At 39.5% G+C, this 26,323-nt stretch overlaps 20 non-coding genes across 20 annotated transcripts; 10 read left to right on the forward strand and 10 right to left on the reverse strand.

The window, feature by feature from the left end:
- Window positions 1-618: 618 nt before the first annotated feature.
- Window positions 619-690, reverse strand: TRNAQ-CUG (transfer RNA glutamine (anticodon CUG)). The gene has a single exon. It is a non-coding gene; the product is annotated as a tRNA-Gln (tRNA).
- Window positions 691-3,075: 2,385 nt separating this feature from the next.
- On the forward strand, window positions 3,076-3,147 carry TRNAQ-UUG (transfer RNA glutamine (anticodon UUG)). The gene has a single exon. It is a non-coding gene; the product is annotated as a tRNA-Gln (tRNA).
- Window positions 3,148-4,391: 1,244 nt separating this feature from the next.
- TRNAQ-UUG (transfer RNA glutamine (anticodon UUG)) lies at window positions 4,392-4,463 on the forward strand. Its single transcript has one exon. It is a non-coding gene; the product is annotated as a tRNA-Gln (tRNA).
- A 913-nt stretch (window positions 4,464-5,376) lies between these two features.
- TRNAQ-CUG (transfer RNA glutamine (anticodon CUG)) lies at window positions 5,377-5,448 on the reverse strand. Its single transcript has one exon. It is a non-coding gene; the product is annotated as a tRNA-Gln (tRNA).
- A 2,349-nt stretch (window positions 5,449-7,797) lies between these two features.
- TRNAQ-UUG (transfer RNA glutamine (anticodon UUG)) lies at window positions 7,798-7,870 on the forward strand. The gene has a single exon. It is a non-coding gene; the product is annotated as a tRNA-Gln (tRNA).
- Window positions 7,871-8,757: 887 nt separating this feature from the next.
- On the reverse strand, window positions 8,758-8,829 carry TRNAQ-CUG (transfer RNA glutamine (anticodon CUG)). The gene has a single exon. It is a non-coding gene; the product is annotated as a tRNA-Gln (tRNA).
- Window positions 8,830-9,088: 259 nt separating this feature from the next.
- TRNAQ-UUG (transfer RNA glutamine (anticodon UUG)) lies at window positions 9,089-9,160 on the forward strand. Its single transcript has one exon. It is a non-coding gene; the product is annotated as a tRNA-Gln (tRNA).
- Window positions 9,161-10,054: 894 nt separating this feature from the next.
- On the reverse strand, window positions 10,055-10,126 carry TRNAQ-CUG (transfer RNA glutamine (anticodon CUG)). Its single transcript has one exon. It is a non-coding gene; the product is annotated as a tRNA-Gln (tRNA).
- Window positions 10,127-12,511: 2,385 nt separating this feature from the next.
- TRNAQ-UUG (transfer RNA glutamine (anticodon UUG)) lies at window positions 12,512-12,583 on the forward strand. The gene has a single exon. It is a non-coding gene; the product is annotated as a tRNA-Gln (tRNA).
- A 913-nt stretch (window positions 12,584-13,496) lies between these two features.
- Window positions 13,497-13,568, reverse strand: TRNAQ-CUG (transfer RNA glutamine (anticodon CUG)). Its single transcript has one exon. It is a non-coding gene; the product is annotated as a tRNA-Gln (tRNA).
- A 259-nt stretch (window positions 13,569-13,827) lies between these two features.
- TRNAQ-UUG (transfer RNA glutamine (anticodon UUG)) lies at window positions 13,828-13,899 on the forward strand. Its single transcript has one exon. It is a non-coding gene; the product is annotated as a tRNA-Gln (tRNA).
- A 913-nt stretch (window positions 13,900-14,812) lies between these two features.
- Window positions 14,813-14,884, reverse strand: TRNAQ-CUG (transfer RNA glutamine (anticodon CUG)). The gene has a single exon. It is a non-coding gene; the product is annotated as a tRNA-Gln (tRNA).
- A 2,385-nt stretch (window positions 14,885-17,269) lies between these two features.
- TRNAQ-UUG (transfer RNA glutamine (anticodon UUG)) lies at window positions 17,270-17,341 on the forward strand. The gene has a single exon. It is a non-coding gene; the product is annotated as a tRNA-Gln (tRNA).
- A 913-nt stretch (window positions 17,342-18,254) lies between these two features.
- Window positions 18,255-18,326, reverse strand: TRNAQ-CUG (transfer RNA glutamine (anticodon CUG)). The gene has a single exon. It is a non-coding gene; the product is annotated as a tRNA-Gln (tRNA).
- A 259-nt stretch (window positions 18,327-18,585) lies between these two features.
- On the forward strand, window positions 18,586-18,657 carry TRNAQ-UUG (transfer RNA glutamine (anticodon UUG)). Its single transcript has one exon. It is a non-coding gene; the product is annotated as a tRNA-Gln (tRNA).
- A 913-nt stretch (window positions 18,658-19,570) lies between these two features.
- On the reverse strand, window positions 19,571-19,642 carry TRNAQ-CUG (transfer RNA glutamine (anticodon CUG)). Its single transcript has one exon. It is a non-coding gene; the product is annotated as a tRNA-Gln (tRNA).
- Window positions 19,643-22,027: 2,385 nt separating this feature from the next.
- TRNAQ-UUG (transfer RNA glutamine (anticodon UUG)) lies at window positions 22,028-22,099 on the forward strand. Its single transcript has one exon. It is a non-coding gene; the product is annotated as a tRNA-Gln (tRNA).
- Window positions 22,100-22,980: 881 nt separating this feature from the next.
- Window positions 22,981-23,052, reverse strand: TRNAQ-CUG (transfer RNA glutamine (anticodon CUG)). Its single transcript has one exon. It is a non-coding gene; the product is annotated as a tRNA-Gln (tRNA).
- Window positions 23,053-23,311: 259 nt separating this feature from the next.
- On the forward strand, window positions 23,312-23,383 carry TRNAQ-UUG (transfer RNA glutamine (anticodon UUG)). Its single transcript has one exon. It is a non-coding gene; the product is annotated as a tRNA-Gln (tRNA).
- Window positions 23,384-24,296: 913 nt separating this feature from the next.
- TRNAQ-CUG (transfer RNA glutamine (anticodon CUG)) lies at window positions 24,297-24,368 on the reverse strand. The gene has a single exon. It is a non-coding gene; the product is annotated as a tRNA-Gln (tRNA).
- Between the last annotated feature and the right edge of the window lie 1,955 nt (window positions 24,369-26,323).

Here is a 26,323-nt window from a genome sequence, read left to right on the forward strand (position 1 = left end):
ATGGATTCTCTTTTTACTTGAAGATGCAGCAACAACATTAATAATACCATTTTGGGAAAAGCAGCTCTATTGTATCGCCATTCTCTTTCAAAATTGTTAAAGGGTTAATCCTATGAAAAGCGACCACATTCAGAATCAATGATATTAATCAAGCGTCTTAACAGTCTTTACATGTTTGTAAAATGAAGGTATCAGTTTGAGATGAAAAATAGAACGAAGAACACACTTTTCTTAATTCACAAAAGGCCTGAGGTGTATAAATACTGTTTGTACCGACCAAGGGCCCATTCGTGAATGTACTTACTTTAGTTGGATCATACCTTTCTTCAAAGAAGACATCCACAATAAACGATAAGGGAAAGGTTCGACTGATGGTAAACTCTTACAGAGATTTGAATGCAAATTATTGGATTCAACCTCCAGGGTGCTACCATTACACCATGGGTCTTTCACACCACAGAAAGTGGTGGGTTTCATTGTGGCTAAAGAGCGTCATCCATGGAAAATCTTTCTTTTTTCAAATGCACCCAGGGAATAATGCTATGAAAGTGGGCGACACAGCAGCGTCATTGCTATTGAAACAAGACACTGAGAGGAAAATAAACACAGTAATTCCCAAGGTCCCACCGAGATTTGAACTCGGATCGCTGGATTCAGAGTCCAGAGTGCTAACCATTACACCATGGAACCTACATACTTAGTGACCTGATGAACGTCATTGCAGCAAAAAAAGCGCCTTTTAGAGAATGTATGCAATATTCTTTTATCTTATGCCTCCAGAGGAAGAATCCTATCCGAATGAGCTGTAAAGCAAAGAGTTTGCTATTGCGCAACAACCAACTAAACAGTTCCACATTTGCATAATATCCGTGGGCTAGGAATATGAGTTTGTTAAAATGATGCATGAGATCTCGATTCTCATTTCTGTTACAACTCTGTCAGGTTGCACCAGCAAGGGGCCCATGGTGTAATGGTTAGCAAAGAACATTACTGAAGGGCCCCTCGGCCAGCCAGAAAGCCAAAATGGAGAGAACGGGCATGAACTGGTTGTGAATGAGCTTCAAAATGCGTTCACAGGTAATTGAACTGGTGATCTACTCAGTTTATACACCTGGAACTCCTGTCAATAGCAACAGTCGGCAGCTGGGTTGCCAGACATTTCGTCGAAAAAAATTTGTCGACAGGACAATTGGTCGAAACCATTTGGTCGAAAACCAAATGGTCGAATTGCTTTTGTTTTTTATTTTCACATTTTTTTTTTGGGGGGTGGGGGTTGGGGGGGTCCCCGCCAACCCCCTTTTTTTCTAAAAACCCCTTTTTTTCCCTAAACTACAACCTAAAAAATATATATATAAATAAATAAAAAAATCGACCATTTGGCTTTCGACCAAATTACGTCGACCAAATGTCTTTCGACGAAATGTCTTTCGACGAAATGTCCGGACAGCGGCAGCTGGTCTGTGTCAATAATGGCAATTTGATTTTGCCATTTTCACAACTCCCTAATAAATGAACAAAATGTTCCATTTGTAGGCACAGTTACATGCTATGGTATGTATACCATGCTTAATAACCACCATAGGAGGCTCAGAGCACCATCCGCATTCTTACGTACAAAACATGTAAGGAAATAATCAGATCTTTTGCTCTGCAGGAGTCAGGCTTCTTTAAAGCCTGACAAAGTGGCAGAGTGCCATTGTAAACTGAGGCATGATGAAACCATGCCCAAGAACCCAGGCAGGTTAAACCCTTCCACTCATGCCCCTAGGCCCCGAACGTCCACGAACGGCCAGGTTCTATAGACAGGGCAGCTGGCATGGATTATGGACACTTTTAACATAGGGTGGTTTTTCAACCTTATCTCCTCTGGGAGCAAAGCGCTGGACAGGGTTTCCTGTACGTTTTTGAGGTTCGCAGGGATCTATGTGTGGATGTTTCTTGGTGTGAAAAGCATGACACCTTTTGGGGTGACACCAGGCTATTCTGGGAGTTAATTTGCATAATCTCTACTTTCTATTTTATGTGACATGGGCTGCAGTTACATTGTTCTGTTAATAGAGGGCAACACACAGGTCATAGTTCCAAACAGGGGTGCACGGTCTGCTTGCTAGCTTACATTTACAGTTCTATTTGGGATTCACCGCCTTTTCATAAACTGAGTACTCTTCCGGAGTATTTCTAACTTATGTAGGTGTTTTGGGGGTGTTACGTGCCTTTGTATGACTGCTGCAAACCACTTGATATTAGACATTGATTGGAAACGACATAAAAAATCCTGACACATATTGTAAGCGGACATAAAATGACCTATATTAGCTAATATAAGTAAACAGATATCACTCCCCCCTACCCACAAAAAGGGATGTATGCGTACACAAAAAATAAAAATGAAAAACAAGCAACTACTGCAGTTAAAATCTAAAAATGTAAATTCAGTTACATGATCATGACTCGGAAGGGGAAGTTAAAAAGTAAAAAAACACAAGGTAGGAGAGAGGTTAGCTTTACATGCCATGAGGGAGGAAGAGGTCTTCCAAGCACTGTTGTGTATGTTGGTCAATCCCTCTGAAACGCAAAAGGGATGTGCACATAGAAATCAAAGCAGAGTCATCCAGAGAGACTATTTAATTCTTTTTTTTTCAAATTCTCAAAAGGAAGCTGCTATCAAATTGAACTATTCATCACAGCCACTGCTAGGAATTCTATGTGCATAAAATGACAATACACCCAAAGGAAAACAAAATATAGCTATAACATGTCAGATTACTAAATTCAGAGTCCAGCCTACTAACCATTAGACCATGGGACCTAAATACTTCCGCAAATGCTGAACTTCATTATGCCAAAACAGAGGCAGTCAGAAACAATATTTAATATTGCTTAATCATATGCCTCAAGAGGAAGAATTTGATCTACATGCTCTATAAAGCACAGAGATTGCTATAGCACAACGTCAATCGACAACATCGCTGTGTTTGTATGATATCAGTCAATTGGGACTATGAATCTGTACAAATTGTAAATGTGCTCTATATTGCCATTTCTGATTCAACGCTCTCAGGTGCATCTTGCAGGGGTTCCATGGTGTAATGGTTAGCACTTTGGACTTTGAATCCAACGATCCGAGTTCAAGTCTCGGTGGAACCGTTATCTTGCTCTTACACTCCATTTTCTAATTTCTCAAATTACAATTCAACAGAGTTAATATTCAGAAGTTCAGTCGACTCAGGTAGCCGTTTTCACACTCTCTCTCTCTCTGCACGACATTACATTTAAATGCACTTTGGTGCCTGATACCAATACAGTGATGCAACTACATATCGTTAATGTACAATCCCTAAGGTCAATCAGAGTGGGCACCCAGATATCTCTCAGAAACATTTTCCACAGATGAATAATGTCCAACCTTAACTCTATGAAAAGAAAAATGTACACACTATGTGCAGTAGATTCTCTGCTCACTGGAACATGCAGAAACAACATTGATGTGAAAAGATTGGAAAAAGCCCTATTTTATTAACATTAAAAAATGTTATACAATTATTTTGGTGAATCATATTCACTTTCACAATCATTCCTATGTTTCAAGCAATTTGATGGTCTTATTAAATGTGTAAAAAATGTAATTCTTTGAGTTGACAAACTGTATGGAGAGCAAACTTTTTATAACTTACAAGAGTTATGAGTTCTAGAAAGTAGTGCATTTACTGATCAAGTGCCCTTGTTTAAATGTACTTACTTTATTTGGATCACACCTTTCTCGAAAGAAGAAATAAACTCTAAATTATCAGGAAACAATTCAACTGATTTTAGAGGCCTCCTGGGCTTTCAATGCAAATCGCTGAGATCAAAAGCCAGTTTAATAGCCATTATACCTTGGAGCTTTGGAGATATCAGAGTGGGCAGTTTCTTTGTGGCAAAAGAGAGTCATCCCCAGACCCAGAAACTATTAATATTCTTTGGTCAAAGAAGACTGCCATCAAAGTGGGCTGTAAAGCAAAGCTATTGCTGTTATATCTATCTGCAAATGAAAGGCAACTCTAAAAGAGAAGCAGCCCCAAGGTCCCACCGAGACTTGAACTCGGATCGCTGGATTCAGAGTCCCGAGTGCTAACCATTACTCCATGGAACCCACATATTCAGTAGCATGATGCACTTCATTCTGGAAAAACAGAGCACATCAGAGAAAATATGTAATATTCCTATATCATTAGACTCCAGAGGAAGAATTTAATCCAAATGAGACATGAAGCCAATACTTTGCGATTGCACAGCATCCAACAGCAACAGTGCTGCTTCGATATAATATCAGTAAACGGTTACTATAGGTCAGTAAAAATCTTGACTGTGCCCTATATTCTCATTGCCCTTATGAAGCTCTGCTCAACAAGGGTTCCATGGTGTAATGGTTAGCACTTTGGACTTTGAATCCAGCGATCCGAGTTCAAGTCTCGGTGGAACCTCTCTCTTGCTCTAACACACTTTGTCTCCTTGTTGTCTTAAATTATAGGCCAAAGATAGTAATATTCATAAGGTTAGTGGTGTAGGGTATTCATTTTCGCTCTCACTCTCTGGCATAACTTTTCATAAAAATCCACTTTTGTGCCTAGCACCTTAACCTTTATGCATTTTTTTTAAATGTATGAACAGTGAGGTCATTCTGAGTCGATGGGCAGATCTGCATCGGAAACATACATAAAAGATTTGAAATTTTCAAACTTAACTCAATGTTAAGAAACATGCTCAATCTGTGACCCAATGGATTCTCTTTTTACTTGAAGATGCAGCAACAACATTAATAATACCATTTTGGGAAAAGCAGCTCTATTGTATCGCCATTCTCTTTCAAAATTGTTAAAGGGTTAATCCTATGAAAAGCGACCACATTCAGAATCAATGATATTAATCAAGCGTCTTAACAGTCTTTACATGTTTGTAAAATGAAGGTATCAGTTTGAGATGAAAAATAGAACGAAGAACACACTTTTCTTAATTCACAAAAGGCCTGAGGTGTATAAATACTGTTTGTACCGACCAAGGGCCCATTCGTGAATGTACTTACTTTAGTTGGATCATACCTTTCTTCAAAGAAGACATCCACAATAAACGATAAGGGAAAGGTTTGACTGATGGTAAACTCTTACAGAGATTTGAATGCAAATTATTGGATTCAACCTCCAGGGTGCTACCATTACACCATGGGTCTTTCACACCACAGAAAGTGGTGGGTTTCATTGTGGCTAAAGAGCGTCATCCATGGAAAATCTTTCTTTTTTCAAATGCACCCAGGGAATAATGCTATGAAAGTGGGCGACACAGCAGCGTCATTGCTATTAAAACAAGACACTGAGAGGAAAACAAACACAGTAATTCCCAAGGTCCCACCGAGATTTGAACTCGGATCGCTGGATTCAGAGTCCAGAGTGCTAACCATTACACCATGGAACCTACATACTTAGTGACATGATGAACGTCATTGCAGCAAAAAAAGCGCCTTTTAGAGAATGTATGCAATATTCTTTTATCTTATGCCTCCAGAGGAAGAATCCTATCCAAATGAGCTGTAAAGCAAAGAGTTTGCTATTGCGCAACAACCAACTAAACAGTTCCACATTTGCATAATATCCGTGGGCTAGGAATATGAGTTTGTTAAAATGATGCATGAGATCTCGATTCTCATTTCTGTTACAACTCTGTCAGGTTGCACCAGCAAGGGGCCCATGGTGTAATGGTTAGCAAAGAACATTACTGAAGGGCCCCTCGGCCAGCCAGAAAGCCAAAATGGAGAGAACGGGCATGAACTGGTTGTGAATGAGCTTCAAAATGCGTTCACAGGTAATTGAACTGGTGATCTACTCAGTTTATACACCTGGAACTCCTGTCAATAGCAACAGTCGGCAGCTGGGTTGCCAGACATTTCGTCGAAAAAAATTTGTCGACAGGACAATTGGTCGAAACCATTTGGTCGAAAACCAAATGGTCGAATTGCTTTTGTTTTTTATTTTCACATTTTTTTTTTGGGGGGTGGGGGTTGGGGGGGTCCCCGCCAACCCCCTTTTTTTCTAAAAACCCCTTTTTTCCCTAAACTACAACCTAAAAAATATATATATAAATAAATAAAAAAATCGACCATTTGGCTTTCGACCAAATTACGTCGACCAAATGTCTTTCGACGAAATGTCTTTCGACGAAATGTCCGGACAGCGGCAGCTGGTCTGTGTCAATAATGGCAATTTGATTTTGCCATTTTCACAACTCCCTAATAAATGAACAAAATGTTCCATTTGTAGGCACAGTTACATGCTATGGTATGTATACCATGCTTAATAACCACCATAGGAGGCTCAGAGCACCATCCGCATTCTTACGTACAAAACATGTAAGGAAATAATCAGATCTTTTGCTCTGCAGGAGTCAGGCTTCTTTAAAGCCTGACAAAGTGGCAGAGTGCCATTGTAAACTGAGGCATGATGAAACCATGCCCAAGAACCCAGGCAGGTTAAACCCTTCCACTCATGCCCCTAGGCAGGGCAGCTGGCATGGATTATGGACACTTTTAACATAGGGTGGTTTTTCAACCTTATCTCCTCTGGGAGCAAAGCGCTGGACAGGGTTTCCTGTACGTTTTTGAGGTTCGCAGGGATCTATGTGTGGATGTTTCTTGGTGTGAAAAGCATGACACCTTTTGGGGTGACACCAGGCTCTTCTGGGAGTTAATTTGCATAATCTCTACTTTCTATTTTATGTGACATGGGCTGCAGTTACATTGTTCTGTTAATAGAGGGCAACACACAGGTCATAGTTCCAAACAGGGGTGCACGGTCTGCTTGCTAGCTTACATTTACAGTTCTATTTGGGATTCACCGCCTTTTCATAAACTGAGTACTCTTCCGGAGTATTTCTAACTTATGTAGGTGTTTTGGGGGTGTTACGTGCCTTTGTATGACTGCTGCAAACCACTTGATATTAGACATTGATTGGAAACGACATAAAAAATCCTGACACATATTGTAAGCGGACATAAAATGACCTATATTAGCTAATATAAGTAAACAGACATCACTCCCCCCTCCCCACAAAAAGGGATGTATGCGTACACAAAAAATAAAAATGAAAAACAAGCAACTACTGCAGTTAAAATCTAAAAATGTAAATTCAGTTACATGATCATGACTCGGAAGGGGAAGTTAAAAAGTAAAAAAACACAAGGTAGGAGAGAGGTTAGCTTTACATGCCATGAGGGAGGAAGAGGTCTTCCAAGCACTGTTGTGTATGTTGGTCAATCCCTCTGAAACGCAAAAGGGATGTGCACATAGAAATCAAAGCAGAGTCATCCAGAGAGACTATTTAATTCTTTTTTTTTCAAATTCTCAAAAGGAAGCTGCTATCAAATTGAACTATTCATCACAGCCACTGCTAGGAAATCTATGTGCATAAAATGACAATACACCCAAAGGAAAACAAAATATAGCTATAACATGTCAGATTACTAAATTCAGAGTCCAGCCTACTAACCATTAGACCATGGAACCTAAATACTTCCGCAAATGCTGAACTTCATTATGCCAAAACAGAGGCAGTCAGAAACAATATTTAATATTGCTTAATCATATGCCTGAAGAGGAAGAATTTGATCTACATGCTCTATAAAGCACAGAGATTGCTATAGCACAACGTCAATCGACAACATCGCTGTGTTTGTATGATATCAGTCAATTGGGACTATGAATCTGTAAAAATTGTAAATGTGCTCTATATTGCCATTTCTGATTCAACGCTCTCAGGTGCATCTTGCAAGGATTCCATGGTGTAATGGTTAGCACTTTGGACTTTGAATCCAACGATCCGAGTTCAAGTCTCGGTGGGACCGTTATCTTGCTCTTACACTCCATTTTCTAATTTCTCAAATTACAATTCAACAGAGTTAATATTCAGAAGTTCAGTCGACTCTCTCTGCACGACATTACATTTAAATGCACTTTGGTGCCTGATACCAATACAGTGATGCAACTACATATCGTTAATGTACAATCCCTAAGGTCAATCAGAGTGGGCACCCAGATATCTCTCAGAAACATTTTCCACAGATGAATAATGTCCAACCTTAACTCTATGAAAAGAAAAATGTACACACTATGTGCAGTAGATTCTCTGCTCACTGGAACATGCAGAAACAACATTGATGTGAAAAGATTGGAAAAAGCCCTATTTTATTAACATTAAAAAATGTTATACAATTATTTTGGTGAATCATATTCACTTTCACAATCATTCCTATGTTTCAAGCAATTTGATGGTCTTATTAAATGTGTAAAAAATGTAATTCTTTGAGTTGACAAACTGTATGGAGAGCAAACTTTTTATAACTTACAAGGGTTATGAGTTCTAGAAAGTAGTGCATTTACTGATCAAGTGCCCTTGTTTAAATGTACTTACTTTATTTGGATCACACCTTTCTCGAAAGAAGAAATAAACTCTAAATTATCAGGAAACAATTCAACTGATTTTAGAGGCCTCCTGGGCTTTCAATGCAAATCGCTGAGATCAAAAGCCAGTTTAATAGCCATTATACCTTGGAGCTTTGGAGATATGAGAGTGGGCAGTTTCTTTGTGGCAAAAGAGAGTCATCCCCAGACCCAGAAACTATTAATATTCTTTGGTCAAAGAAGACTGCCATCAAAGTGGGCTGTAAAGCAAAGCTATTGCTGTTATATCTATCTGCAAATGAAAAGCAACTCTAAAAGAGAAGCAGCCCCAAGGTCCCACCGAGACTTGAACTCGGATCGCTGGATTCAGAGTCCAGAGTGCTAACCATTACTCCATGGAACCCACATATTCAGTAGCATGATGCACTTCATTCTGGAAAAACAGAGCACATCAGAGAAAATATGTAATATTCCTATATCATTAGACTCCAGAGGAAGAATTTAATCCAAATGAGACATGAAGCCAATACTTTGCGATTGCACAGCATCCAACAGCAACAGTGCTGCTTCGATATAATATCAGTAAACGGTTACTATAGGTCAGTAAAAATCTTGACTGTGCCCTATATTCTCATTGCCCTTATGAAGCTCTGCTCAACAAGGGTTCCATGGTGTAATGGTTAGCACTTTGGACTTTGAATCCAGCGATCCGAGTTCAAGTCTCGGTGGAACCTCTCTCTTGCTCTAACACACTTTGTCTCCTTGTTGTCTTAAATTATAGGCCAAAGATAGTAATATTCATAAGGTTAGTGGTGTAGGGTATTCATTTTCGCTCTCACTCTCTGGCATAACTTTTCATAAAAATCCACTTTTGTGCCTAGCACCTTAACCTTTATGCATTTTTTTTAAATGTATGAACAGTGAGGTCATTCTGAGTCGATGGGCAGATCTGCATCGGAAACATACATAAAAGATTTGAAATTTTCAAACTTAACTCAATCTGTGACCCAATGGATTCTCTTTTTACTTGAAGATGCAGCAACAACATTAATAATACCATTTTGGGAAAAGCAGCTCTATTGTATCGCCATTCTCTTTCAAAATTGTTAAAGGGTTAATCCTATGAAAAGCGACCACATTCAGAATCAATGATATTAATCAAGCGTCTTAACAGTCTTTACATGTTTGTAAAATGAAGGTATCAGTTTGAGATGAAAAATAGAACGAAGAACACACTTTTCTTAATTCACAAAAGGCCTGAGGTGTATAAATACTGTTTGTACCGACCAAGGGCCCATTCGTGAATGTACTTACTTTAGTTGGATCATACCTTTCTTCAAAGAAGACATCCACAATAAACGATAAGGGAAAGGTTCGACTGATGGTAAACTCTTACAGAGATTTGAATGCAAATTATTGGATTCAACCTCCAGGGTGCTACCATTACACCATGGGTCTTTCACACCACAGAAAGTGGTGGGTTTCATTGTGGCTAAAGAGCGTCATCCATGGAAAATCCTTCTTTTTTCAAATGCACCCAGGGAATAATGCTATGAAAGTGGGCGACACAGCAGCGTCATTGCTATTGAAACAAGACACTGAGAGGAAAATAAACACAGTAATTCCCAAGGTCCCACCGAGATTTGAACTCGGATCGCTGGATTCAGAGTCCAGAGTGCTAACCATTACACCATGGAACCTACATACTTAGTGACATGATGAACGTCATTGCAGCAAAAAAAGCGCCTTTTAGAGAATGTATGCAATATTCTTTTATCTTATGCCTCCAGAGGAAGAATCCTATCCGAATGAGCTGTAAAGCAAAGAGTTTGCTATTGCGCAACAACCAACTAAACAGTTCCACATTTGCATAATATCCGTGGGCTAGGAATATGAGTTTGTTAAAATGATGCATGAGATCTCGATTCTCATTTCTGTTACAACTCTGTCAGGTTGCACCAGCAAGGGGCCCATGGTGTAATGGTTAGCAAAGAACATTACTGAAGGGCCCCTCGGCCAGCCAGAAAGCCAAAATGGAGAGAACGGGCATGAACTGGTTGTGAATGAGCTTCAAAATGCGTTCACAGGTAATTGAACTGGTGATCTACTCAGTTTATACACCTGGAACTCCTGTCAATAGCAACAGTCGGCAGCTGGGTTGCCAGACATTTCGTCGAAAAAAATTTGTCGACAGGACAATTGGTCGAAACCATTTGGTCGAAAACCAAATGGTCGAATTGCTTTTGTTTTTTATTTTCACATTTTTTTTTTGGGGGGTGGGGGTTGGGGGGGTCCCCGCCAACCCCCTTTTTTTCTAAAAACCCCTTTTTTTCCCTAAACTACAACCTAAAAAATATATATATAAATAAATAAAAAAATCGACCATTTGGCTTTCGACCAAATTACGTCGACCAAATGTCTTTCGACGAAACGTCTTTCGACGAAATGTCCGGACAGCGGCAGCTGGTCTGTGTCAATAATGGCAATTTGATTTTGCCATTTTCACAACTCCCTAATAAATGAACAAAATGTTCCATTTGTAGGCACAGTTACATGCTATGGTATGTATACCATGCTTAATAACCACCATAGGAGGCTCAGAGCACCATCCGCATTCTTACGTACAAAACATGTAAGGAAATAATCAGATCTTTTGCTCTGCAGGAGTCAGGCTTCTTTAAAGCCTGACAAAGTGGCAGAGTGCCATTGTAAACTGAGGCATGATGAAACCATGCCCAAGAACCCAGGCAGGTTAAACCCTTCCACTCATGCCCCTAGGCCCCGAACGTCCACGAACGGCCAGGTTCTATAGACAGGGCAGCTGGCATGGATTATGGACACTTTTAACATAGGGTGGTTTTTCAACCTTATCTCCTCTGGGAGCAAAGCGCTGGACAGGGTTTCCTGTACGTTTTTGAGGTTCGCAGGGATCTATGTGTGGATGTTTCTTGGTGTGAAAAGCATGACACCTTTTGGGGTGACACCAGGCTCTTCTGGGAGTTAATTTGCATAATCTCTACTTTCTATTTTATGTGACATGGGCTGCAGTTACATTGTTCTGTTAATAGAGGGCAACACACAGGTCATAGTTCCAAACAGGGGTGCACGGTCTGCTTGCTAGCTTACATTTACAGTTCTATTTGGGATTCACCGCCTTTTCATAAACTGAGTACTCTTCCGGAGTATTTCTAACTTATGTAGGTGTTTTGGGGGTGTTACGTGCCTTTGTATGACTGCTGCAAACCACTTGATATTAGACATTGATTGGAAACGACATAAAAAATCCTGACACATATTGTAAGCGGACATAAAATGACCTATATTAGCTAATATAAGTAAACAGATATCACTCCCCCCTACCCACAAAAAGGGATGTATGCGTACACAAAAAATAAAAATGAAAAACAAGCAACTACTGCAGTTAAAATCTAAAAATGTAAATTCAGTTACATGATCATGACTCGGAAGGGGAAGTTAAAAAGTAAAAAAACACAAGGTAGGAGAGAGGTTAGCTTTACATGCCATGAGGGAGGAAGAGGTCTTCCAAGCACTGTTGTGTATGTTGGTCAATCCCTCTGAAACGCAAAAGGGATGTGCACATAGAAATCAAAGCAGAGTCATCCAGAGAGACTATTTAATTCTTTTTTTTTCAAATTCTCAAAAGGAAGCTGCTATCAAATTGAACTATTCATCACAGCCACTGCTAGGAATTCTATGTGCATAAAATGACAATACACCCAAAGGAAAACAAAATATAGCTATAACATGTCAGATTACTAAATTCAGAGTCCAGCCTACTAACCATTAGACCATGGAACCTAAATACTTCCGCAAATGCTGAACTTCATTATGCCAAAACAGAGGCAGTCAGAAACAATATTTAATATTGCTTAATCATATGCCTCAAGAGGAAGAATTTGATCTACATGCTCTATAAAGCACAGAGATTGCTATAGCACAACGTCAATCGACAACATCGCTGTGTTTGTATGATATCAGTCAATTGGGACTATGAATCTGTACAAATTGTAAATGTGCTCTATATTGCCATTTCTGATTCAACGCTCTCAGGTGCATCTTGCAGGGGTTCCATGGTGTAATGGTTAGCACTTTGGACTTTGAATCCAACGATCCGAGTTCAAGTCTCGGTGGAACCGTTATCTTGCTCTTACACTCCATTTTCTAATTTCTCAAATTACAATTCAACAGAGTTAATATTCAGAAGTTCAGTCGACTCAGGTAGCCGTTTTCACACTCTCTCTCTCTCTGCACGACATTACATTTAAATGCACTTTGGTGCCTGATACCAATACAGTGATGCAACTACATATCGTTAATGTACAATCCCTAAGGTCAATCAGAGTGGGCACCCAGATATCTCTCAGAAACATTTTCCACAGATGAATAATGTCCAACCTTAACTCTATGAAAAGAAAAATGTACACACTATGTGCAGTAGATTCTCTGCTCACTGGAACATGCAGAAACAACATTGATGTGAAAAGATTGGAAAAAGCCCTATTTTATTAACATTAAAAAATGTTATACAATTATTTTGGTGAATCATATTCACTTTCACAATCATTCCTATGTTTCAAGCAATTTGATGGTCTTATTAAATGTGTAAAAAATGTAATTCTTTGAGTTGACAAACTGTATGGAGAGCAAACTTTTTATAACTTACAAGAGTTATGAGTTCTAGAAAGTAGTGCATTTACTGATCAAGTGCCCTTGTTTAAATGTACTTACTTTATTTGGATCACACCTTTCTCGAAAGAAGAAATAAACTCTAAATTATCAGGAAACAATTCAACTGATTTTAGAGGCCTCCTGGGCTTTCAATGCAAATCGCTGAGATCAAAAGCCAGTTTAATAGCCATTATACCTTGGAGCTTTGGAGATATGAGAGTGGGCAGTTTCTTTGTGGCAAAAGAGAGTCATCCCCAGACCCAGAAACTATTAATATTCTTTGGTCAAAGAAGACTGCCATCAAAGTGGGCTGTAAAGCAAAGCTATTGCTGTTATATCTATCTGCAAATGAAAGGCAACTCTAAAAGAGAAGCAGCCCCAAGGTCCCACCGAGACTTGAACTCGGATCGCTGGATTCAGAGTCCAGAGTGCTAACCATTACTCCATGGAACCCACATATTCAGTAGCATGATGCACTTCATTCTGGAAAAACAGAGCACATCAGAGAAAATATGTAATATTCCTATATCATTAGACTCCAGAGGAAGAATTTAATCCAAATGAGACATGAAGCCAATACTTTGCGATTGCACAGCATCCAACAGCAACAGTGCTGCTTCGATATAATATCAGTAAACGGTTACTATAGGTCAGTAAAAATCTTGACTGTGCCCTATATTCTCATTGCCCTTATGAAGCTCTGCTCAACAAGGGTTCCATGGTGTAATGGTTAGCACTTTGGACTTTGAATCCAGCGATCCGAGTTCAAGTCTCGGTGGAACCTCTCTCTTGCTCTAACATACTTTGTCTCCTTGTTGTCTTAAATTATAGGCCAAAGATAGTAATATTCATAAGGTTAGTGGTGTAGGGTATTCATTTTCGCTCTCACTCTCTGGCATAACTTTTCATAAAAATCCACTTTTGTGCCTAGCACCTTAACCTTTATGCATTTTTTTTAAATGTATGAACAGTGAGGTCATTCTGAGTCGATGGGCAGATCTGCATCGGAAACATACATAAAAGATTTGAAATTTTCAAACTTAACTCAATGTTAAGAAACATGCTCAATCTGTGACCCAATGGATTCTCTTTTTACTTGAAGATGCAGCAACAACATTAATAATACCATTTTGGGAAAAGCAGCTCTATTGTATCGCCATTCTCTTTCAAAATTGTTAAAGGGTTAATCCTATGAAAAGCGACCACATTCAGAATCAATGATATTAATCAAGCGTCTTAACAGTCTTTACATGTTTGTAAAATGAAGGTATCAGTTTGAGATGAAAAATAGAACGAAGAACACACTTTTCTTAATTCACAAAAGGCCTGAGGTGTATAAATACTGTTTGTACCGACCAAGGGCCCATTCGTGAATGTACTTACTTTAGTTGGATCATACCTTTCTTCAAAGAAGACATCCACAATAAACGATAAGGGAAAGGTTCGACTGATGGTAAACTCTTACAGAGATTTGAATGCAAATTATTGGATTCAACCTCCAGGGTGCTACCATTACACCATGGGTCTTTCACACCACAGAAAGTGGTGGGTTTCATTGTGGCTAAAGAGCGTCATCCATGGAAAATCTTTCTTTTTTCAAATGCACCCAGGGAATAATGCTATGAAAGTGGGCGACACAGCAGCGTCATTGCTATTGAAACAAGACACTGAGAGGAAAATAAACACAGTAATTCCCAAGGTCCCACCGAGATTTGAACTCGGATCGCTGGATTCAGAGTCCAGAGTGCTAACCATTACACCATGGAACCTACATACTTAGTGACATGATGAACGTCATTGCAGCAAAAAAAGCGCCTTTTAGAGAATGTATGCAATATTCTTTTATCTTATGCCTCCAGAGGAAGAATCCTATCCGAATGAGCTGTAAAGCAAAGAGTTTGCTATTGCGCAACAACCAACTAAACAGTTCCACATTTGCATAATATCCGTGGGCTAGGAATATGAGTTTGTTAAAATGATGCATGAGATCTCGATTCTCATTTCTGTTACAACTCTGTCAGGTTGCACCAGCAAGGGGCCCATGGTGTAATGGTTAGCAAAGAACATTACTGAAGGGCCCCTCGGCCAGCCAGAAAGCCAAAATGGAGAGAACGGGCATGAACTGGTTGTGAATGAGCTTCAAAATGCGTTCACAGGTAATTGAACTGGTGATCTACTCAGTTTATACACCTGGAACTCCTGTCAATAGCAACAGTCGGCAGCTGGGTTGCCAGACATTTCGTCGAAAAAAATTTGTCGACAGGACAATTGGTCGAAACCATTTGGTCGAAAACCAAATGGTCGAATTGCTTTTGTTTTTTATTTTCACATTTTTTTTTTGGGGGGTGGGGGTTGGGGGGGTCCCCGCCAACCCCCTTTTTTTCTAAAAACCCCTTTTTTTCCCTAAACTACAACCTAAAAAATATATATATAAATAAATAAAAAAATCGACCATTTGGCTTTCGACCAAATTACGTCGACCAAATGTCTTTCGACGAAATGTCTTTCGACGAAATGTCCGGACAGCGGCAGCTGGTCTGTGTCAATAATGGCAATTTGATTTTGCCATTTTCACAACTCCCTAATAAATGAACAAAATGTTCCATTTGTAGGCACAGTTACATGCTATGGTATGTATACCATGCTTAATAACCACCATAGGAGGCTCAGAGCACCATCCGCATTCTTACGTACAAAACATGTAAGGAAATAATCAGATCTTTTGCTCTGCAGGAGTCAGGCTTCTTTAAAGCCTGACAAAGTGGCAGAGTGCCATTGTAAACTGAGGCATGATGAAACCATGCCCAAGAACCCAGGCAGGTTAAACCCTTCCACTCATGCCCCTAGGCCCCGAACGTCCACGAACGGCCAGGTTCTATAGACAGGGCAGCTGGCATGGATTATGGACACTTTTAACATAGGGTGGTTTTTCAACCTTATCTCCTCTGGGAGCAAAGCGCTGGACAGGGTTTCCTGTACGTTTTTGAGGTTCGCAGGGATCTATGTGTGGATGTTTCTTGGTGTGAAAAGCATGACACCTTTTGGGGTGACACCAGGCTCTTCTGGGAGTTAATTTGCATAATCTCTACTTTCTATTTTATGTGACATGGGCTGCAGTTACATTGTTCTGTTAATAGAGGGCAACACACAGGTCATAGTTCCAAACAGGGGTGCACGGTCTGCTTGCTAGCTTACATTTACAGTTCTATTTGGGATTCACCGCCTTTTCATAAACTGAGTACTCTTCCGGAGTATTTCTAACTTATGTAGGTGTTTTGGGGGTGTTACGTGCCTTTGTATGACTGCTGCAAACCACTTGATATTAGACATTGATTGGAAACGACATAAAAAATCCTGACACATATTGTAAGCGGACATAAAATGACCTATATTAGCTAATATAAGTAAACAGACATCACTCCCCCCTACCCACAAAAAGGGATGTATGCGTACACAAAAAATAAAAATGAAAAACAAGCAACTACTGCAGTTAAAATCTAAAAATGTAAATTCAGTTACATGATCATGACTCGGAAGGGGAAGTTAAAAAGTAAAAAAACACAAGGTAGGAGAGAGGTTAGCTTTACATGCCATGAGGGAGGAAGAGGTCTTCCAAGCACTGTTGTGTATGTTGGTCAATCCCTCTGAAACGCAAAAGGGATGTGCACATAGAAATCAAAGCAGAGTCATCCAGAGAGACTATTTAATTCTTTTTTTTTCAAATTCTCAAAAGGAAGCTGCTATCAAATTGAACTATTCATCACAGCCACTGCTAGGAATTCTATGTGCATAAAATGACAATACACCCAAAGGAAAACAAAATATAGCTATAACATGTCAGATTACTAAATTCAGAGTCCAGCCTACTAACCATTAGACCATGGAACCTAAATACTTCCGCAAATGCTGAACTTCATTATGCCAAAACAGAGGCAGTCAGAAACAATATTTAATATTGCTTAATCATATGCCTCAAGAGGAAGAATTTGATCTACATGCTCTATAAAGCACAGAGATTGCTATAGCACAACGTCAATCGACAACATCGCTGTGTTTGTATGATATCAGTCAATTGGGACTATGAATCTGTACAAATTGTAAATGTGCTCTATATTGCCATTTCTGATTCAACGCTCTCAGGTGCATCTTGCAGGGGTTCCATGGTGTAATGGTTAGCACTTTGGACTTTGAATCCAACGATCCGAGTTCAAGTCTCGGTGGAACCGTTATCTTGCTCTTACACTCCATTTTCTAATTTCTCAAATTACAATTCAACAGAGTTAATATTCAGAAGTTCAGTCGACTCAGGTAGCCGTTTTCACACTCTCTCTCTCTCTGCACGACATTACATTTAAATGCACTTTGGTGCCTGATACCAATACAGTGATGCAACTACATATCGTTAATGTACAATCCCTAAGGTCAATCAGAGTGGGCACCCAGATATCTCTCAGAAACATTTTCCACAGATGAATAATGTCCAACCTTAACTCTATGAAAAGAAAAATGTACACACTATGTGCAGTAGATTCTCTGCTCACTGGAACATGCAGAAACAACATTGATGTGAAAAGATTGGAAAAAGCCCTATTTTATTAACATTAAAAAATGTTATACAATTATTTTGGTGAATCATATTCACTTTCACAATCATTCCTATGTTTCAAGCAATTTGATGGTCTTATTAAATGTGTAAAAAATGTAATTCTTTGAGTTGACAAACTGTATGGAGAGCAAACTTTTTATAACTTACAAGAGTTATGAGTTCTAGAAAGTAGTGCATTTACTGATCAAGTGCCCTTGTTTAAATGTACTTACTTTATTTGGATCACACCTTTCTCGAAAGAAGAAATAAACTCTAAATTATCAGGAAACAATTCAACTGATTTTAGAGGCCTCCTGGGCTTTCAATGCAAATCGCTGAGATCAAAAGCCAGTTTAATAGCCATTATACCTTGGAGCTTTGGAGATATGAGAGTGGGCAGTTTCTTTGTGGCAAAAGAGAGTCATCCCCAGACCCAGAAACTATTAATATTCTTTGGTCAAAGAAGACTGCCATCAAAGTGGGCTGTAAAGCAAAGCTATTGCTGTTATATCTATCTGCAAATGAAAGGCAACTCTAAAAGAGAAGCAGCCCCAAGGTCCCACCGAGACTTGAACTCGGATCGCTGGATTCAGAGTCCAGAGTGCTAACCATTACTCCATGGAACCCACATATTCAGTAGCATGATGCACTTCATTCTGGAAAAACAGAGCACATCAGAGAAAATATGTAATATTCCTATATCATTAGACTCCAGAGGAAGAATTTAATCCAAATGAGACATGAAGCCAATACTTTGCGATTGCACAGCATCCAACAGCAACAGTGCTGCTTCGATATAATATCAGTAAACGGTTACTATAGGTCAGTAAAAATCTTGACTGTGCCCTATATTCTCATTGCCCTTATGAAGCTCTGCTCAACAAGGGTTCCATGGTGTAATGGTTAGCACTTTGGACTTTGAATCCAGCGATCCGAGTTCAAGTCTCGGTGGAACCTCTCTCTTGCTCTAACACACTTTGTCTCCTTGTTGTCTTAAATTATAGGCCAAAGATAGTAATATTCATAAGGTTAGTGGTGTAGGGTATTCATTTTCGCTCTCACTCTCTGGCATAACTTTTCATAAAAATCCACTTTTGTGCCTAGCACCTTAACCTTTATGCATTTTTTTTAAATGTATGAACAGTGAGGTCATTCTGAGTCGATGGGCAGATCTGCATCGGAAACATACATAAAAGATTTGAAATTTTCAAACTTAACTCAATGTTAAGAAACATGCTCAATCTGTGACCCAATGGATTCTCTTTTTACTTGAAGATGCAGCAACAACATTAATAATACCATTTTGGGAAAAGCAGCTCTATTGTATCGCCATTCTCTTTCAAAATTGTTAAAGGGTTAATCCTATGAAAAGCGACCACATTCAGAATCAATGATATTAATCAAGCGTCTTAACAGTCTTTACATGTTTGTAAAATGAAGGTATCAGTTTGAGATGAAAAATAGAACGAAGAACACACTTTTCTTAATTCACAAAAGGCCTGAGGTGTATAAATACTGTTTGTACCGACCAAGGGCCCATTCGTGAATGTACTTACTTTAGTTGGATCATACCTTTCTTCAAAGAAGACATCCACAATAAACGATAAGGGAAAGGTTCGACTGATGGTAAACTCTTACAGAGATTTGAATGCAAATTATTGGATTCAACCTCCAGGGTGCTACCATTACACCATGGGTCTTTCACACCACAGAAAGTGGTGGGTTTCATTGTGGCTAAAGAGCGTCATCCATGGAAAATCTTTCTTTTTTCAAATGCACCCAGGGAATAATGCTATGAAAGTGGGCGACACAGCAGCGTCATTGCTATTGAAACAAGACACTGAGAGGAAAACAAACACAGTAATTCCCAAGGTCCCACCGAGATTTGAACTCGGATCGCTGGATTCAGAGTCCAGAGTGCTAACCATTACACCATGGAACCTACATACTTAGTGACATGATGAACGTCATTGCAGCAAAAAAAGCGCCTTTTAGAGAATGTATGCAATATTCTTTTATCTTATGCCTCCAGAGGAAGAATCCTATCCGAATGAGCTGTAAAGCAAAGAGTTTGCTATTGCGCAACAACCAACTAAACAGTTCCACATTTGCATAATATCCGTGGGCTAGGAATATGAGTTTGTTAAAATGATGCATGAGATCTCGATTCTCATTTCTGTTACAACTCTGTCAGGTTGCACCAGCAAGGGGCCCATGGTGTAATGGTTAGCAAAGAACATTACTGAAGGGCCCCTCGGCCAGCCAGAAAGCCAAAATGGAGAGAACGGGCATGAACTGGTTGTGAATGAGCTTCAAAATGCGTTCACAGGTAATTGAACTGGTGATCTACTCATTTTATACACCTGGAACTCCTGTCAATAGCAACAGTCGGCAGCTGGGTTGCCAGACATTTCGTCGAAAAAAATTTGTCGACAGGACAATTGGTCGAAACCATTTGGTCGAAAACCAAATGGTCGAATTGCTTTTGTTTTTTATTTTCACATTTTTTTTTTGGGGGGTGGGGGTTGGGGGGCTCCCCGCCAACCCCCTTTTTTTCTAAAAAACCCTTTTTTTCCCTAAACTACAACCTAAAAAATATATATATAAATAAATAAAAAAATCGACCATTTGGCTTTCGACCAAATTACGTCGACCAAATGTCTTTCGACGAAATGTCTTTCGACGAAATGTCCGGACAGCGGCAGCTGGTCTGTGTCAATAATGGCAATTTGATTTTGCCATTTTCACAACTCCCTAATAAATGAACAAAATGTTCCATTTGTAGGCACAGTTACATGCTATGGTATGTATACCATGCTTAATAACCACCATAGGAGGCTCAGAGCACCATCCGCATTCTTACGTACAAAACATGTAAGGAAATAATCAGATCTTTTGCTCTGCAGGAGTCAGGCTTCTTTAAAGCCTGACAAAGTGGCAGAGTGCCATTGTAAACTGAGGCATGATGAAACCATGCCCAAGAACCCAGGCAGGTTAAACCCTTCCACTCATGCCCCTAGGCCCCGAACGTCCACGAACGGCCAGGTTCTATAGACAGGGCAGCTGGCATGGATTATGGACACTTTTAACATAGGGTGGTTTTTCAACCTTATCTCCTCTGGGAGCAAAGCGCTGGACAGGGTTTCCTGTACGTTTTTGAGGTTCGCAGGGATCTATGTGTGGATGTTTCTTGGTGTGAAAAGCATGACACCTTTTGGGGTGACACCAGGCTCTTCTGGGAGTTAATTTGCATAATCTCTACTTTCTATTTTATGTGACATGGGCTGCAGTTACATTGTTCTGTTAATAGAGGGCAACACACAGGTCATAGTTCCAAACAGGGGTGCACGGTCTGCTTGCTAGCTTACATTTACAGTTCTATTTGGGATTCACCGCCTTTTCATAAACTGAGTACTCTTCCGGAGTATTTCTAACTTATGTAGGTGTTTTGGGGGTGTTACGTGCCTTTGTATGACTGCTGCAAACCACTTGATATTAGACATTGATTGGAAACGACATAAAAAATCCTGACACATATTGTAAGCGGACATAAAATGACCTATATTAGCTAATATAAGTAAACAGACATCACTCCCCCCTCCCCACAAAAAGGGATGTATGCGTACACAAAAAATAAAAATGAAAAACAAGCAACTACTGCAGTTAAAATCTAAAAATGTAAATTCAGTTACATGATCATGACTCGGAAGGGGAAGTTAAAAAGTAAAAAAACACACGGTAGGAGAGAGGTTAGCTTTACATGCCATGAGGGAGGAAGAGGTCTTCCAAGCACTGTTGTGTATGTTGGTCAATCCCTCTGAAACGCAAAAGGGATGTGCACATAGAAATCAAAGCAGAGTCATCCAGAGAGACTATTTAATTCTTTTTTTTTCAAATTCTCAAAAGGAAGCTGCTATCAAATTGAACTATTCATCACAGCCACTGCTAGGAAATCTATGTGCATAAAATGACAATACACCCAAAGGAAAACAAAATATAGCTATAACATGTCAGATTACTAAATTCAGAGTCCAGCCTACTAACCATTAGACCATGGAACCTAAATACTTCCGCAAATGCTGAACTTCATTATGCCAAAACAGAGGCAGTCAGAAACAATATTTAATATTGCTTAATCATATGCCTCAAGAGGAAGAATTTGATCTACATGCTCTATAAAGCACAGAGATTGCTATAGCACAACGTCAATCGACAACATCGCTGTGTTTGTATGATATCAGTCAATTGGGACTATGAATCTGTAAAAATTGTAAATGTGCTCTATATTGCCATTTCTGATTCAACGCTCTCAGGTGCATCTTGCAAGGGTTCCATGGTGTAATGGTTAGCACTTTGGACTTTGAATCCAACGATCCGAGTTCAAGTCTCGGTGGGACCGTTATCTTGCTCTTACACTCCATTTTCTAATTTCTCAAATTACAATTCAACAGAGTTAATATTCAGAAGTTCAGTCGACTCTCTCTGCACGACATTCCATTTAAATGTACTTTGGTGCCTGATACCAATACAGTGATGCAACTACATATCGTTAATGTACAATCCCTAAGGTCAATCAGAGTGGGCACCCAGATATCTCTCAGAAACATTTTCCACAGATGAATAATGTCCAACCTTAACTCTATGAAAAGAAAAATGTACACACTATGTGCAGTAGATTCTCTGCTCACTGGAACATGCAGAAACAACATTGATGTGAAAAGATTGGAAAAAGCCCTATTTTATTAACATTAAAAAATGTTATACAATTATTTTGGTGAATCATATTCACTTTCACAATCATTCCTATGTTTCAAGCAATTTGATGGTCTTATTAAATGTGTAAAAAATGTAATTCTTTGAGTTGACAAACTGTATGGAGAGCAAACTTTTTATAACTTACAAGAGTTATGAGTTCTAGAAAGTAGTGCATTTACTGATCAAGTGCTCTTGTTTAAATGTACTTACTTTATTTGGATCACACCTTTCTCGAAAGAAGAAATAAACTCTAAATTATCAGGAAACAATTTAACTGATTTTAGGGGCCTCCTGGGCTTTCAATGCAAATCGCTGAGATCAAAAGCCAGTTTAATAGCCATTATACCTTGGAGCTTTGGAGATATGAGAGTGGGCAGTTTCTTTGTGGCAAAAGAGAGTCATCCCCAGAAACTATTAATATTCTTTGGTCAAAGAAGACTGCCATCAAAGTGGGCTGTAAAGCAAAGCTATTGCTGTTATATCTATCTGCAAATGAAAGGCAACTCTAAAAGAGAAGCAGCCCCAAGGTTCCACCGAGACTTGAACTCGGATCGCTGGATTCAGAGTCCAGAGTGCTAACCATTACACCATGGAACCCACATATTCAGTAGCATGATACACTTCATTCTGGAAAAACAGAGCACATCAGAGAAAATATGTAATATTCCTATATCATTAGACTCCAGAGGAAGAATTTGATCCAAATGAGACATGAAGCCAGTACTTTGCGATTGCACAGCATCCAACAGCAACAGTGCTGCTTCGATATAATATCAGTAAACGGTTACTATAGGTCAGTAAAAATCTTGACTGTGCCCTATATTCTCATTGCCCTTATGAAGCTCTGCTCAACAAGGGTTCCATGGTGTAATGGTTAGCACTTTGGACTTTGAATCCAGCGATCCGAGTTCAAGTCTCGGTGGAACCTCTCTCTTGCTCTAACACACTTTGTCTCCTTGTTGTCTTAAATTATAGGCCAAAGATAGTAATATTCATAAGGTTAGTGGTGTAGGGTATTCATTTTCGCTCTCACTCTCTGGCATAACTTTTCATAAAAATCCACATTTGTGCCTAGCACCTTAGCCTTTATGCATTTTTTTTAAATGTATGAACAGTGAGGTCATTCTGAGTCGATGGGCAGATCTGCATCGGAAACATACATAAAAGATTTGAAATTTTCAAACTTAACTCAATGTTAAGAAACATGCTCAATCTGTGACCCAATGGATTCTCTTTTTACTTGAAGATGCAGCAACAACATTAATAATACCATTTTGGGAAAAGCAGCTCTATTGTATCGCCATTCTCTTTCAAAATTGTTAAAGGGTTAATCCTATGAAAAGCGACCACATTCAGAATCAATGATATTAATCAAGCGTCTTAACAGTCTTTACATGTTTGTAAAATGAAGGTATCAGTTTGAGATGAAAAATAGAACGAAGAACACACTTTTCTTAATTCACAAAAGGCCTGAGGTGTATAAATACTGTTTGTACCGACCAAGGGCCCATTCGTGAATGTACTTACTTTAGTTGGATCATACCTTTCTTCAAAGAAGACATCCACAATAAACGATAAGGGAAAGGTTCGACTGATGGTAAACTCTTACAGAGATTTGAATGCAAATTATTGGATTCAACCTCCAGGGTGCTACCATTACACCATGGGTCTTTCACACCACAGAAAGTGGTGGGTTTCATTGTGGCTAAAGAGCGTCATCCATGGAAAATCTTTCTTTTTTCAAATGCACCCAGGGAATAATGCTATGAAAGTGGGCGACACAGCAGCGTCATTGCTATTAAAACAAGACACTGAGAGGAAAACAAACACAGTAATTCCCAAGGTCCCACCGAGATTTGAACTCGGATCGCTGGATTCAGAGTCCAGAGTGCTAACCATTACACCATGGAACCTACATACTTAGTGACATGATGAACGTCATTGCAGCAAAAAAAGCGCCTTTTAGAGAATGTATGCAATATTCTTTTATCTTATGCCTCCAGAGGAAGAATCCTATCCAAATGAGCTGTAAAGCAAAGAGTTTGCTATTGCGCAACAACCAACTAAACAGTTCCACATTTGCATAATATCCGTGGGCTAGGAATATGAGTTTGTTAAAATGATGCATGAGATCTCGATTCTCATTTCTGTTACAACTCTGTCAGGTTGCACCAGCAAGGGGCCCATGGTGTAATGGTTAGCAAAGAACATTACTGAAGGGCCCCTCGGCCAGCCAGAAAGCCAAAATGGAGAGAACGGGCATGAACTGGTTGTGAATGAGCTTCAAAATGCGTTCACAGGTAATTGAACTGGTGATCTCCTCAGTTTATACACCTGGAACTCCTGTCAATAGCAACAGTCGGCAGCTGGGTTGCAAGACATTTCGTCGAAAAAAATTTGTCGACAGGACAAATGGTCGAAACCATTTGGTCGAAAACCAAATGGTCGAATTGCTTTTGTTTTTTATTTTCACATTTTTTTTTTGGGGGGTGGGGGTTGGGGGGGTCCCCGCCAACCCCCTTTTTTTCTAAAAAAACCCCTTTTTTTCCCTAAACTACAACCTAAAAAATATATATATATATAAATTAAAAAATCAACCATTTGGCTTTCGACCAAATTACGCCGACCAAATGTCTTTCGACGAAATGTCTTTCGACGAAATGTCCGGACAGCGGCAGCTGGTCTGTGTCAATAATGGCAATTTGATTTTGCCATTTTCACAACTCCCTAATAAATGAACAAAATGTTCCATTTGTAGGCACAGTTACATGCTATGGTATGTATACCATGCTTAATAACCACCATAGGAGGCTCAGAGCACCATCCGCATTCTTACGTACAAAACATGTAAGGAAATAATCAGATCTTTTGCTCTGCAGGAGTCAGGCTTCTTTAAAGCCTGACAAAGTGGCAGAGTGCCATTGTAAACTGAGGCATGATGAAACCATGCCCAATAACCCAGGCAGGTTAAACCCTTCCACTCATGCCCCTAGGCCCCGACGGCCACGAACGGCCAGGTTCTATAGACAGGGCAGCTGGCATGGATTATGGACACTTTTAACATAGGGTGGTTTTTCAACCTTATCTCCTCTGGGAGCAAAGCGCTGGACAGGGTTTCCTGTACGTTTTTGAGGTTCGCAGGGATCTATGTGTGGATGTTTCTTGGTGTGAAAAGCATGACACCTTTTGGGGTGACACCAGGCTCTTCTGGGAGTTAATTTGCATAATCTCTACTTTCTATTTTATGTGACATGGGCTGCAGTTACATTGTTCTGTTAATAGAGGGCAACACACAGGTCATAGTTCCAAACAGGGGTGCACGGTCTGCTTGCTAGCTTACATTTACAGTTCTATTTGGGATTCACCGCCTTTTCATAAACTGAGTACTCTTCCGGAGTATTTCTAACTTATGTAGGTGTTTTGGGGGTGTTACGTGCCTTTGTATGACTGCTGCAAACCACTTGATATTAGACATTGATTGGAAACGACATAAAAAATCCTGACACATATTGTAAGCGGACATAAAATGACCTATATTAGCTAATATAAGTAAACAGACATCACTCCCCCCTCCCCACAAAAAGGGATGTATGCGTACACAAAAAATAAAAATGAAAAACAAGCAACTACTGCAGTTAAAATCTAAAAATGTAAATTCAGTTACATGATCATGACTCGGAAGGGGAAGTTAAAAAGTAAAAAAACACAAGGTAGGAGAGAGGTTAGCTTTACATGCCATGAGGGAGGAAGAGGTCTTCCAAGCACTGTTGTGTATGTTGGTCAATCCCTCTGAAACGCAAAAGGGATGTGCACATAGAAATCAAAGCAGAGTCATCCAGAGAGACTATTTAATTCTTTTTTTTTCAAA

Source organism: Ambystoma mexicanum, chromosome 5p (assembly GCF_040938575.1).
Source record: "Ambystoma mexicanum isolate Mex_15411 chromosome 5p, UKY_AmexF1_1, whole genome shotgun sequence".
Classification (NCBI taxonomy): Eukaryota; Metazoa; Chordata; class Amphibia; order Caudata; family Ambystomatidae; genus Ambystoma; species Ambystoma mexicanum.